Below are 15,767 nucleotides of genomic sequence, written 5' to 3' on the forward strand. Positions count from 1 at the left end.
CTCTTCGGTTGTCGCCTCTCTCCCTCTCTCACCTCTCTCCCTCCCTCTGTCTGTCACCTTTCTCCCTCTCTCCCTCTCTCCATCTCTCGCCTCTCTCCCTCCCTCCATCTCTCGCCTCTCTCCCCCTCTTTGGCTGTTGCCTCTCTCCCCCTCTTCAGCTGTTGCCTCTCTCCCTCTCTCCATCTGCCACCTCTTTCCCTCTCTCACCTCTCTCCCTCCCTCTGTCTGTCACCTCTCTCCCTCTCTCCATCTCTCACCTCTCTCCCTCCCTCCATCTCTCGCCTCTCTCCCCCTCTTTGGCTGTTGCCTCTCTCCCTCTCTCAAATTTTCACCTCTCTCCCCCTCTTTGGCTGTTGCCTCTCTCCCTCTCTCAAATTTTCACCTCTCTCCCTCGCTTCGTCTCTCGCCTCTCTCCCTCTTCCTGGGCCTACGCCTCTTTTCCTCTTCTTGTAAGTAATTGTTCAATAAAATGATTTTTTTGCAATGGTTTTTGTTACTTCTGTTGAGAAAAACTTTCACTGCTTTCTAAATTGGTTTGTCTTTGCCTGTTGTTTCTAATTCTGCTGAAATTTCTATAGAAGGTACATTGATTAACAAATTAATTTTATGCTGGTGATTGTTGGATATTTGCTTTCTGGAGCTTTGATTGGGCCTGGAGGTCTGAGATTAGTCAGTGAGCTGGTGCAAGTAAGGTGCCTTTCTCTAGCATCATGTCTTTTTTTAGTGTTGCATAGATTAGGATTAGGACTTAGGCTTTTGAGAGTGGTTAACTTCACTAGCTGTTGGGCCTTTAGATTGAGACACATTTTTTTTGGCTTCTCATTTTTTGTCTTTGGGTCCATAAGCGGATGTCTAGCTTGAGGGTAGAGAATTGGTTTGTAAAGTAGGTCTCACAGCTAGAGGTTCTTTCAATTTCACTCATTTCGGAGTGAAGTCACTAGCACCATGTACCTGGGAAGGGAGTTCTTTAAATGCTAAAATTCTAAGTACAAAACTAACCACAAAAGGGAGCTCTTAGTATCCATTCTGATATGTTGCTATTGATACTTGCACAATAATCAGCCACTATCAAGAATCTATGCTTTGAACATAGCACATATTACATGTCACAATAATTGCAAAGCAATTTATCCTCTGACGGCCTCAGATTCCGACTCTCATATGTTAATGCTATTGCTCAAGACATGGAAGTTGAACAAAATAATACAAATTTGCTAGATTAGGCTGATTATTTTCTTGATTTGAGCAATATTCTAAAGTCTTCTGGAATGAGGCAACACTTTCAACAGGTTATTGTATCTCTCAAAATGTTTGATTGTTTTGCAAAATTATCTACCCTTTCTTGGAAAGCTTGGCCCTCAAATGTGTATTCACCCATTAAAAAAGGCTATAATTGATGTATGTCAACCCCTGGCCCTCAAATGTGTATTCACCCATTAAAAAAGGCTATTGTTTATGTATATCAACCCCTACCATTGTGTGAATATGTGAAGGTAATCTTGACTTTAAAATTCAAAAGACTTAAGGATATGTACAGTAAGCTAAAGACATATTCAACATACAACTGTTTTTATTTTTCCTGTTATATGACCCATTTGAGGCCTATTATTTTTAAAATTTTAACGTTGACATTGTCCCTATTTTACGCCTAAGGAACTGCAGCTATTTTCCCCCTAATGGTCTGGTGAAGTTTTCATTCCGTATTCATGTTTCTGTCTCTCTTCCATTAGGATCAGCACTGTGACGTCAAAGGGAGATCCCCAACATCTAAAATGCTGGTTGACCTCAAAACCAAAAATACATTAGTATGGATGAGGCGTTTTTTTAGCATTAATTATTTTATGGACGCTCTTCCATCGAAGAAGATTTTGTGCCAACACAAAGAGGATGGGGTGGCAAGATTTATACCTAAAGGCTTGACTCTCATTCAATTTATGAAGACCTTTTGTTGGTCTCATCTTTTGATATACACATTGGCCGCTACTTGGAGACGTGCTTGTAGTCCTGATTATGATTCATTATATTCTGTCCATCATTTAATAGAACGTGCAATTTGCATCTTCTTCGTCTCATTGATCAATTGTTGGTACCTTTTTATAAAAATTGGTTAGTCTTGATTTCTAATAGTGGATTAGTCTTGAGTTATATTTTATAAAAAAACATTTGTACTTTTTGTTATGTTTCAGAGAACTTTGGCTATTTTTCCAGGAAAAAGTATACTCAGAGTAATTTAAGCATAGTATGGAGTGTAGTGCAAACAATGCGCCACCCTAGTCCAATGACATTGTGCTGGCATTGGGAGTAGAGAGTGAGATTAGGAACGACCGTCGGGGTCAGAGTCAAAATTCGAGGAAGTCACCTAGATCAAAAATCTTCGAGTATTTCACGACATTGGATGACTCGGAGCACATATGTGAACTGTGTTGTGGTATCAACCCTACAGTTAAACACTATTTAGAATGGCTTAAAGATGGGGGCAAAAATGTTTTTTGGCAACATTTGCGAACGGTTCATCGAAAGGTACGCGATGAACTGAAAGGTATACCTACTTCGCTGTTGCAGAAGTATTTTTCAACTTGTCATCGTCGAAACAATACTTCACCGGGCTCACTCTGAAGGCACAGAAGCAAGAAATTGTATGGCTTATTGTTCGTAGTGCATTGCCTTGGTCCTTTGCCACTACAAAGCAATTCCAACGGGCATGGAGACTCAGAGCACAATCCAACATAAAGATGTATGGATGATGGACTATTAAGGAGACTGGTAGGATAGTGTACACCCAACTAAAAGAAGCTATTGCAAATAGGTTTAGTGACATCTGCCGTGTGGCCCTCAAGGTGAACGCCTGGACTACTTCAAATGGCTATTCGCTATTATTCATAATTGGCCATTAGGTCGATGCAGAATGAAAGCTTCAAGAGCATGCGCTTGGCCTACATCATATCCGAGACAAGCACGAAGGGGAGACAATGAGCGGACTCATTGCTCAGGTCGTAGAATATTTCAACCTTCAATCGAAGGTGTGACAAACCTTCCAATATCAACTTGGTATTAGTGATAATTCTTATACCATATGTATCTCAACGTTGAAGAACATGCAGGTCTCTACTGTCACCACCAACAACGCTGCAAACAACACGATTATGATGCACTTTCTAGTGATAAGATTGTGTGCTACGAATCCAGATTGAAGTAGTGATTGACATTTGCCATGTGTTTCACACGTCTTGAACCTGATCGTGCAAGCGGGTATAAAAAACCTCTATTAGACATCGAAGGAAACAGAGATGAATGTGTTTGATGAAGATGAAGATCCCATTGACACATTGTATGGTTGCACCAGGACCTCCCTCGGGGATGTAGTGGCCAGAGTGTGTGAACTAGTGAAGGCTATCTGTCACTCCACTCAAAGGAGGACATACTACAAACATATATTCAAGGATTTTGCGATGCCAAACGACAATAAGGTGTTGTTGGACTGCCTGACAAGGTGGAACTCGATGTACACTATGTTGTGAGGTGCCATAGATAAGCGAGACGTTCTTGATCACATGGCGCGTGTACTCATTTTGACGAGCTCAAAGAATAATAGCTTAGAGGTAGACGAGTGGCTGATGTTGGAAGATTTTTGCGACATATTAGCAGTCTTTCTCGAAGCAACAAACTTCATAAGTAGTTCCAAGGTTGGCACTGCAACGATGGTGCTTATCATGATCAAGACTGTATCAAAGCCACTCGACGATGTCATAGACCGATTTGATAGGGACGACGACATGTTACAAAGCTCACCGAGGGAATTCATTTGGGATGCATACAAGGCCATGAAGTTTAAGTTTGAAAAATATGAGAGTATCATATGCCGCAATGAATGCGTCACAGCAACAACGCTTTGTGATCCATCAACAAAAATGGCTTTCATCAATCCTCGAACCCTTAAAGACTCCATTGCGTACCTGCAATCTTGTCTCCATACTTCAGTAAGTACTTATGAGCGTCCCGATTGAATTCATGTGCACGAGGCTGGAGGTGGTCAGCAGCTTACTCCAATAATTGCGAAGGCGATAAAATAGGCCAAAGCTAGCATTAAATCCAAGCCAAAAGGAAAACCTGAGCAGGAGTTGGATGCCTACCTCAACGAGCCCCTTATTCTAGAAGGTGAAAGCCCTCTGAAATGGTGGATGGTCACCGATGCGCGCGCTTATCCACATCTTGCAAAGTTGGCAATGGAGTACCTCTGCGTGCCAGCGACAAGTAAACCATCAGAGTGACTCTTTTCACTGGGTGGTCAGGTTGTAATGCCCCAAAGAGCGCGCTTAGATGTCGAGAGTATTGAGCTGCTGTGTGCATTACACTATTGGATGTGCCCGACAACCCAACCCGGCGATGAGAGCGATATTTCTCGATTCATAAACACGAGTGAAATAATAAGTTCCTTAATTAATTTTCAAATCTTTATTTTAAGTGTAACACTACTTATGATCATAAACATATATAACTTCTCGTGATGAGAAGTTATATATGTTTTGCTCTACAGAGATTTCAATCTGTTACTGTATGAAAACACTTCCCTCTCTATCTCTGAATTGCTCTCTGTTATGATTTCACTCATCGCAAACAACTCCGTCCAATATGTTCACTCCTCTTGACCGTTTCTCCCCCCTAGGCTTATCACTCTCATGGCTTGTTCGTTTTTTTCCTAGCGTCCTTTCTAGCTGTTGCATCCATATGGATGACTTACCTATCTCTTCTCTTAAACTATATGTTCTCTTAGATCTAATTGTTGATGTTGGATGCCCCCCCTTTCTCGTGAACCTGCCCTTTGAGCTCGCATACAACATATTGCTCATCAACTCTAGAGCTGATGGGCGACCTGTTATTCATACACCGTATCAATTGAATCCATTTTTGTGCCCCGCTCTTTAACTAGAAATTTTCTTCATGGTGCAGATAATGACGATGATGAAGGTGATGATATTGAAGGATGATGATGATAATGATGTCAGATGTACAGCATCACTAGCGTGTGACTCATCCGTGAGGCCACTAGTTTTTTTCTTCTAGGGAAGTAGAAATTTGTTGGCGTATCTTGGGAGATGTATTTGTGGTGGTTTTTTCATGATAAACAACTGTCTATGTACTATAAATGTGAGAGAAAAATTATGTAGATTACCCTTTATTTTATGTGTGATATCTTCTTCTTATTTTTGAAGAGCAAATTAGTTTTTTTTTTCTTTATCTTATTTATCCGAGACTTTCTCTATGGTGTGAATGGTTTTTTGTTAATGTGTAACAATAAATTTTAATAAAAGTATGATGCTATTTTAATTGTTTTTTGTGGTTTATTAGTTCTGTTAAGACATAATTTTAATCATCTGAAACATATTCACATAATTTTTTTCACTTCGTCGCAAATACCCTTCGTATGACTGTTATATGTATATTTATGTTTTGTTCTTATTCTTATATTTTTACTAGAATTTTCAATTTTTAAAGTTTTTTTTACTTTCAATTATTTTTGTTTAATTTAAACATAATACTTTCCGTCGAACAAGAAGTATAGCCATTTGTACTGTGTAAAACTGTTTTTTAAGCATTTAGAAACAAAGCAACTGAAGTAGCATTTGAGATTCATATTTTTCACTTCAGTTTGTCGATCTATTCATGCATGATAATATAAACTCCTTTTTAGGGAGGTTCTTTGAGCATCTAGGATTCTCATAAGAACTGGTAAAATCACTTACGTCTCTAAAAAAGAATTACAGCTGTAAGGGTTACATGTAATGTCCATTATTTTGAGAAAAATATAAATAATGGTTTGAACTGAAATGGATGTTTAAGAAACATGTAATGAATGTACTTACCCAATTTAACAACCACCACCATGTAATCTCTATCGTTGTTGAGAAACATATGAGCAATGGTTTGAAATGAAAAGGGTGTTTAACCACCATGTAATAAATGTATTTACCCAAATGTGGATAGCCCCTCAATAAAATACATAAAATGTGGCTATACGATCGACATAAATAATTGATACATTATACCGATATTGATAACTTGCAAATTAACATGATTAATTAATGAATTTTATATTATATTTATGTGTTTTAATGACTATATTTCCATGTTATCATATTAAAATAAAGATAGATCATTTAACCTTTCATTTTATTATTAATTCTGATTTTTTATCATTTTTATGGAATTTAACTTCATTTCAGTGAAGAAATATTTTTTACAGGGTTTTAAATACTTGGCTAAAGGTTGGTAAGTGTTTCCATGATTTTTCTGGAATTTTCCATATTTTTATATAATTTTTTTACCATTATATAGCCAAGAAATGATTTTTACATATTTAAATAACACATATATTATTTATTTGGCATTTATAATATATTTAAATATTTACTAAGGAGTATCCACGTCATTCGCCCGGGCGAATAAATGGATATATTTATTTAAATAAGAATAAAGAGAGAGAGAGAATGAGTGGTTATTATAATATAATAAATAGAGAGAAGAGAGAGAGAAGAATAGTCAACATAAGCGGCTATGATTTAAAATATATAAAAGAGAGAAGAGAGAGAGAAGAATAGTCAACATAAGTGGCTATGATTTAAAATATTTAAAGAGAGAAGAGAGAGAAGAATAGCGGCTTATGATTTAAAATAAAAGAGATAAGAATGGTCAAAGATTACGGCTAAGAGAATAAAAAAAAAATATATATATTTTTTTTTAAAAAGACCTTTTGCCCTTTTCTTTTGTTTTTATTATTTCAGGCTGACGTGGAGAATTCCTAGCCGTTCAAATGACGAAATCACTTGCCAATGATTGCGGGCGGACGACGCGCACAACAACGTGTCAGGGCGTGATCCGAGAAAGCGGAAAACGAGAAATAATCATGCTAGCCAATCAAAACGCGCCATTTCCAAGCTTATTGGAGGAGAGATAAATAAATCCAACGGCTCAGATTTTTTCTCACTAAAACCTTGATATCTTGAGATCTACATGTCAGATTGGGCTGAAATTTAGAGGGTAGGTTCGTCTTTTCCCCCTCTACAATCCAGACGGTTGGATCTTTAAATGGAGGTCTGGAAAAGGGCGAAAATCACTTTTGGAGGCTCTCCCCAAGCAATTGGCCAGGAAGGACACAGGAGGCATTCTGGAAGTCGTTAGATCTGGATCTCTTTATCAAATTTGTAAGTTTCTGAATTGTATTTGATCATCTTCTAGAACGATTCGAAAACGCCTTGGCATGGGCGAAATGTACATGCCCTAGATTCATGTTTTGAATGCATCAGCACTTCTTTTTTATTTGGATTCGAGATTTGACTTTTGATAATTAATTCTTAATCATTTTAGGACATTTCTGCTTCATTACATTTTTAATTTAGGGTCGAAATTGGGGCTTTCCCCAATTTCTTCACTTTCTCTCTCTAGGTTAATTTGATTTGTTTCTCTCTCTAGATTTCGGTTTTTATTGTTTAGGAATTTAATTTAATATATAAAAAACCCAAAAATAAAATTTGAACCGAAAATTCATCCATTTTGAACTCCAATTCAAAAATCACTTTCTTGATTATTAAATTCCCAATTTTAATTCTGAAAATTATTATCAATTTTATTAAATTGGGAAATTAATAATTTATATTTTTATGAGCTTAAAATAATAATAATATTCTTATCTGGAATTATCTGACCGAAATCAAAATTACGTTTTACTTAATTTTGATTATTTTAAGGATATTATTTAATATTAATTGAATTAAATATTGCAAAATTCAAAATTACTTGACTTGATTCATAAAAATTGTTTGAAAATTCTGAATTGTTGCCTCCTTGCGGATCGACCCCTTGCTTGCTCTATATTGTTATTTAGTAATTAAGGGAATTATAAATTTATTGCATAAGTCTAAAAAGCGCAACGACCACGTAATTTTACGTGATTTTTCGGCTTATCAGATATACGATTAGGAAAGCAATTATGGATTTTTATTTAAATGCACATTTGAATCGGTAAAAAATTAGACAAAATTTTTAAGAGTGCTAATAAATACATTGAAAATCGTCATCGGTAAAAGTCATCCATCATTACCGTCATTTTGTCCGTCGTTTTTGTCATCTGTCATTCGTCAAGAGTCACGGATGACTAATGACGAATGATGGGAATCCCACCGTTCAGTCATCCATCTATTGCTATGGACAATGACGGATGACAAAATTTAAATGGATGGATGATGAAATGTCATCCTTCCTCCAGCTCTAATTATACCAATGATTGTAAATTTATATGAGAGAGTTTATATAATGATGTGTATCCTCTATAGCACAAGGTGTAGCTTGGAACGCCATGTAGGGGAAGCCTAAATAGGTTCTGGGCTAAATCGATCTTTGATTAACTAATCTATATATAGACATAGTTAATTAATGAGGATGGCCAATCAAAATTATTGACCCATTAAAGTTATTAACTAGAATGTGAGCCTAAAGAGTCACACACGTAAATATATGGACGCTAGGGGATATTCTTAAGTTATTAGGGCTTTTGTGAAAAGCTCCATACATCACAATGCCCGTGATAGGAGGTGAGCTGATATGCATGTCTAGATCATGTCCTAGATCCATGGCGAGTGTATGTTCAGCCTGGGAGCAATGCATAAAGTTCTTCACTAGTAAAGAAAATTCCAAAAGAATTTATCCCCACCACATTATGACTGTTGGTGGGATTCCAAAAGACCTTCTTCCACTACACGTGCATACTTGCTAATCTTAACATTGATTGCATTGAATGCATTGTAAATGGATGTCCACTGTAGAGTTGAGATGACACCACCGACATGAAAGAAGGTCTCATCTCTAATCCTTTGCATGATAGTATTCAAATGTCTTGTTATTGATTTGATGATGATAATGGCTTAATTTTTTGTTATTGCCTTTGATTGTCACGCGAGGTTGGTTGCCCTCTCGAGGGGTGACAATAGAATAGTAATCCTTTACCATTTGCCACTCCTTGTAAATCAATAATTTTTAGCATGTCCAATGCCATTATGTCAATGAAATGACTCTTCTGGATGCGACAAACCAGCACTAAATAATTAGAGTTTGATCTCGTTATTCAATTTAAAGGAACATTCCTCTGGTTAGGCATCCGAATCTGCTTGGATAATGCGTACTGGTATTTTTTAATGTGTTGATCCACATATTACATTGATTATCTCCATGAGCTAAAAAAGATGTTCCTCGAAGGAGATGAAGTACATTCTATAATTGTGTTCTATCAATCTTTGCCATTGAACCCATCAGTATTAATGTCATCAATAATAGTCTATTCAAATGGAGCCTCAATGACACAAACTGCTAAACTCATATTATTTGATGCATACTCTATGGTCATTATGCATACCGGCATCACATGGTGACACATTTAGGTCAGGAATTGATAATTAACAAGTGACGCGTAATAATTTCACAAGTGACATTGGTTTTAAACTTCAACTCGAACTGTCCCAAATTGTGAAGGATGCTCTTGCTCATATTCTCCCCCACATGGGGGCTTTTTGATTGACATAGGTTGGGCACTAGTAGCATTAAATTTTTATAATTATATTAATATAATTAATTTTTCATATTTATTTTCTTGAAAATGATTGTATATGAATGCTATGAAGCCCAAAATTTTTAAATAAAAATTGGCAATAATATTCTATTTGTCTTATTTTTTGTATTTTTATGGATATTTTTGACATTTTACTCACAAAGGAAATAATTTTCATAAGTTGGGATATATTTTTAAAGAGTCTTATTACATTAAATTAATTAATAAAATATCTATGTAAAAATATAATATTTATAATTTTGACATTTGTGAACAAAATAAATTTCCAACTAATAATACATATTTTCGAATTTATTGAGATTATATCTTAAAAATATATTATCATTTATGTCCAAATATATATTTCTAGGATATCTAAAAATCAGCACTTATTTTATGCAATAATTAGTCAGATTATGACTTTTTTATTGATAACATGAAATAAGGTCAATACAAGTAAGCTTTTGTACTTAATTTTTATCATTTATTTCTAGGTTTGAACGTGCAATATTCACCATTTAAGGATTAAACGAGAAACTTCTGACTTATTATCCTAAGCTCAATATTGTTTACTTTCTTTAATTACACTAACCCACTTGAGTATTCCAACATCAAAAAGAGTTTTCACATCTTCCTGAAGTTTTATTTAAAATACAAGACTTCTGTAAATAAAAAGGTGAATTTGGGATACAAATGGAAGGAAATGCAAAACCCAATTCATGTCGTAGATAATGAAAGACATCCAATACACAATAAGTCCATTCTTGAAGATCATTCAAGCCCTTCTAAGAACAGGGTCAACTAAAGATAAGAATTTTGGGACTAACCCACAATTTGAATTTGAAAATTTTATTTTTCAAATTTAGAAAGGAAGGTACATGGATCTTGGTTGAAAATCAAGCTATCCTAGTCCTCCAAACCCTTGGAACTATGGCCCACAGCTGGGAGTCTTTGGGCATTGCTATTCAAACTCTTCTCCCCTCTCTTTGTATCTTATCTTGGATTTTTGCGCTCAACTTGTTGTTGATAGCCAAGAGCCATTTTTTAATCCATTTTTTTTCTACAAGATTATGGGATATATATTTCAAGTTTGATCAGTATTCTTGGCAAAAAAGCACCACTTGGCCTTAGAAGGATGTGACAACAAGGTTTTTGTGATCTCTATTGTGTTTGATAAGCATTTTATCACATTTCTTTTTTGGAAAAACATTCCAGGGGATAACCCATAAGATAAGTTTCCCAACGCATCAAACCTCGCTAAGAAGTTCCTCAAGTAGCAAAGTTGCATCATTTTTCATCCACTTTCCATCGCTGTAAATATTTGCCGCGTGTATAGAGGAAAATGTGTGAATATTGTTGAATATATCAAAGCCTTTAAATCCAAAGCCTTACTGACATTTTAGTGCCACATTGGAAATTTGCCACAAGAATAGAGGAGATAGAAAATCAAATGGCTGGGATTATTCAACTTCAAATTGTAATATCTGATAATCTAAGAGGAGTTATCAACTAAAAATTTGACCCTATCATCATTTCTCTCCCTCAATCTCTCTTCTATCCATCTACATGGTTGTACTTCTAACTAAACCTCTCTATTCATGTAAAAAACATCCTAAAAATTATCCTCTTTTAGTTGGCTGAGTCCAAAGAAAGTAATTTCAATATCCCTCAAGGTTTCTTGGTGTTCGTCATAGGTCAAAGTTAGAAAGCAAATAGTAGTGCACTGGATCTTCCATTATCATAAATCAGCTTGATACTGACATAGTATAAGGATCTATGATGATTACTCTTGTGCTTATTTCGTCATCCTTTTATGGACATCATCCACATATTCACATTCCTCTATTCGTGTGTATCCATCCACATCCATCACATGAATATACATTGTTCATCTCTATTTTGCCATTCATAATCATACACCTCATCCAATTATTATATTCATTTACTAGTTATTACATATAAATATACTTATTCCTCGTCCTCCTCATCATATCATAGTATTAATCTATACATATCTGATATCATCCCCTAATCATCTAATCGAAGACTTTGAGATGCCCATTGCTCATCACTAACTAGTCAAAGTCTTTTAGGAGTCAGGGTTTATAAAATTTTATTGATTAGATAACTAAATATGAGGCTTAAATACCATAATTTGATTTCACCAAACACACATTTACATATTTTTCCCTATGCATTTACACAATGCACAATCATTCCTAAAATGCAATATTTTTCTTTGAAGTCCACAAATCTAGTCTGATTGACACGTGGTCAACATTGGCCAATTTTTCTTGTGTGATCTTCTACATATCATTTATATAGTGACTATGTGTTTAACTTTATTAAAGCACTGTTGGGACATTGATATCTTATAGCTCAATATAATATAGAGGTCGTATGAAGTACTTCTTCCTAATGATATTCCATAGCAAGCCAAACAGCCACATGAACTCCATCAGCTTTTTTTGTATTTTGTAGTGTGCCTAATAAAACAGTGCTTTGCACAATCTGTTATTGACCATTTATCTTAGTCTTGCTCTTTCAGGTCAGCATGCAATTTGCGGTGGAACTTCTGATATTTATCTACAGTGGAATGTTGCTTTGAAAATTGTTCATGCTCATCATGCATCATCTTGGAGCTCCGCGAAGGGTACAATGTCTATGCAGGACTCCATGTCAATGGTGGCATTGAAAATGTAGAACTGATTTTTTAAAGTTGATATGAAGTACCTAAACATACCTTCACAAGTAGAAAAGAAGAACATTACCTGAAATGAAAAACACAACTAGAAAATAAGAATAAAATAGGAATAAAAGGAAGAAGATGGGAAGAACAAGAGCGGAAGAAAGAAGAATAAGAAAATTATGTAAAAAATAACTTGAAAATAAATTTAAAGAAGAAGAAAAGATGAATAAAAGGAAGAAAAGGCAAAGAATAAAAGAGTAAGAGCATGAACAAAAGGCAAAGATGGAGATAATAAGAAGAGAGCAAAAAATAAGAAAACAAGAAGTATAGAATGTGAAAAGAAAAAAAAAGCATTAGACAAAAATAAGAAGGATAAAAAATGAAGAAGAAAAACATCAGATAATAAGAAGAAGGAAATAATAAATAAAGTTATAGCGAGGAAGAAAAGAATAAGATGAACAAATAAAAGGTAAGGAAGAAAACAAAAAAGGAAAAATGAGGATATAATCACAGGATAAGTAGAAAAAAATAAAGATAAAAGGAAGAAAATGAGAAGGAAGAAAAGGACAAAAAGGGGAAGGAAAGAAGGAGAAAAGCAGAAGCTAATAAAAAAGAGGAATAAGATGGCAAAATAGAAAAGTAGAATATAAAATGAATAAAATAAAAAGAATATGAGAAGAATTAAAACAAGAAAACAAAAACAAAAAATAAGAGGCAAAGATATGAATAAAAGGCGAAGAAATATAATAAGAAAGAAGAAAAACCAAAAAACAGAACAAAAAAGTTGAAGATGAAAAACAAGAGGAAAAAATACTCAATGAAATAAAATAATGAAATAAAAGGAAAATATAAGATGCTTTAAAATTAAACATTATCTATCACCAAATATTGTTGGATTAGAATAAGACGAATAAGAAGAATCATTAGAATAGGGGGAAGGGGAATAAGAAAGAAGAAATATCAATTGAATAGATGACACAACCCATATTGCCATTGATTATCTCAACCAATCCAGGTACAATCAATGCGGAGAGTGAGAAGATGAATACATTAAGTAGATGAATTACAAATTATCCATCAATAACTAAAGAAAAATGAAAATAGGAAAATGAGGAACGATAAGTAGATGATGACGAAGAGGAAAAAGATGAAGACAACTAAAAATTAATTAATCAGATTAAGATTTTTCAACAATCAATATTGGTGAAATAAGAACAATATGAAAAGACGAAAAGGAAGAACATAAGAAATAAGAACAAGAAGAAAAAAGGAAGTACAATAACAAAAGAAGAATACCTACTATTAATTTATTGACAAGTCAAATACCACATGAATTGCAGTTATCATACTCTCTCCACTGCCAGAATTGCAATCCCAATCACCAAATTTCCAGGTCATCAGCTTATACATTTTGTTTTTCATTTATTGAAAAAATCATAACAAACCACTCAACTGCATCGTGCATGGTATGCGGTGCAGTTACATTGTGGCTCGCACGATGTGTGGTTGAAATATTTTCACCGGACATCAATCATAGAACCATACACTAAACAATAAAGATCATCCCTAGAACAAAGCTCAAAGAACCCTAACTAGGGTAGACACATCTTGGAGTGAGACAATAAAATAGAGGGCAGTGTATGGCAATGTGAGACAAGTAGCTTGTCATGTCACCCATCACAATACATCATCATCACCATAAGAGTCTCATTATGTATTCATCACGACATCCATAAAATCTCATTTACCGTCATTTTAAGACAGATAAACAAATAAAAAAATAATATCCCCCTTCATTCCTTCGATGATGATCAGATGCCAAACTTGAAGGAATCCAAAAATAAAAGAATTCAAATTCCGAAAGAGGAGAAGAGGGTGATCAAGCAATTCATGCATCCACGACAATTGGGGAAGAGGTTGGTCAATCAACCACCTTCTACTTGATGTTTTCACCTGTGCGGTCAATAATACTTTGCAACCCCCCCCAATCATCTTCATAAAATCCTTGCATGAATGGTCCATCAGTGTATTATGGACATTGGAAGACTGAAAATGATGGGGAGTATATACATAGTGAATTAGAAGGCCCACAAATAGGTCTCGTCCCAATGTGCTTGATACCACCTGTGGCGTCGTGGCGTCGTGGTAAAGAACATGATACCTGTAGACACTTGAATTATTGATACAGAATGGGCTGCCAGTTGGTAGTAGAGCTCGTCATAGGAGCCCAAAATAAAGAGGTTGAGGGTATTGGCTTTAACCTTGCCTTCAACACCTAGAATATTTTGTTGCTTCTCTGCTTCTACAACTTCAAAGCACTCTTTCATTGTGCCAAGTTGAAGCCTCTGCACAAAAGGATTCACCTGCATAAAATGTGGAGAGCAAAAGGGGAGAGAGGCAAAAAGAACGGAACAAAAATACACCTTCACTCTACTTCCTGCAGATTCCCAAATCCTCTTTAAGTAAGCTCCATTCCAAGGGGAGAGTGAGAAAGGATCTATTAAATGTGCATTTAACATGGATATCTAGAAATATCTCCTTCTAGACATTTCCATGTGCTACATGTATTTACTCCACCAAATTGTGTTGCCCATGATGTCCAAGTCCAAGACCACCCTGCATTGGTCCATGTCTAGGGACATTAGATCTAACTCTCATGGAAAATCAAAAGGATTCCTATCGGCCTCTTTGTTGGCATTGACTACCAAAAGAGTATAAAATGCAACACACTTGCGTTTAACAGACAACAACAATGCATTCCTATTAGTGAGAATGCACGAGATGTTATTTGACAGCGACGAGCTTAATATGAGTGTCATTGCAAGGGCCAATGGTAGCTTGTGAAGTTGTTGAAATCCAAAGTGGAACAAACCCATCTCAAGCTTGCTCGTGTGGAGATCCCACATGAGAATTCCTAGTACATTGTAGGCCTCCAAGGTATGGATCATTATGTCACAATGGCAATGATGCGTGATGATGATATCAATGTTGACAAAGAATTGATGGAATTATGACAATTACATGATTTTTGACAGGAGTTGATGTTGACGTCGTCCAAATGTGGAGTCCTAAACTTCATCTTCATTCATGTGATTGTTGGTGCCAATGTTCATTTGTTGTCATCGACGATGATCCTCACTAAAAAAAGAAATGTTGCAACTCATGACCTTCTTGTTTCCGTCGTTCAAAACTTGTAAACTCAAGACTTGTTATTTGTAACTTAAAATTTTGGATTATGTATCCTTGATCTGGATGAAACACAAAGGATTCATGTAGCTGAAGACTTAGAATTCAAAAATGACACTATTAACAATTGATCAAAACACCAAACACATATCAGATCCATGATTTCTTAGATCCTCAAGTGAGACGCTTTGAGCTGTTCAAGTGCGTAGCTTCTAGACACATTCACATGATCCCTAGCATGTCGAATATCCTCCTTCATATTGATGAACCTTGTTCATGCTCCATCATCATTGTTAT

The sequence above is a fragment of the Wolffia australiana genome, chromosome 13, assembly GCF_029677425.1.
Source record: "Wolffia australiana isolate 7733 chromosome 13, ASM2967742v1".
Classification (NCBI taxonomy): Eukaryota; Viridiplantae; Streptophyta; class Magnoliopsida; order Alismatales; family Araceae; genus Wolffia; species Wolffia australiana.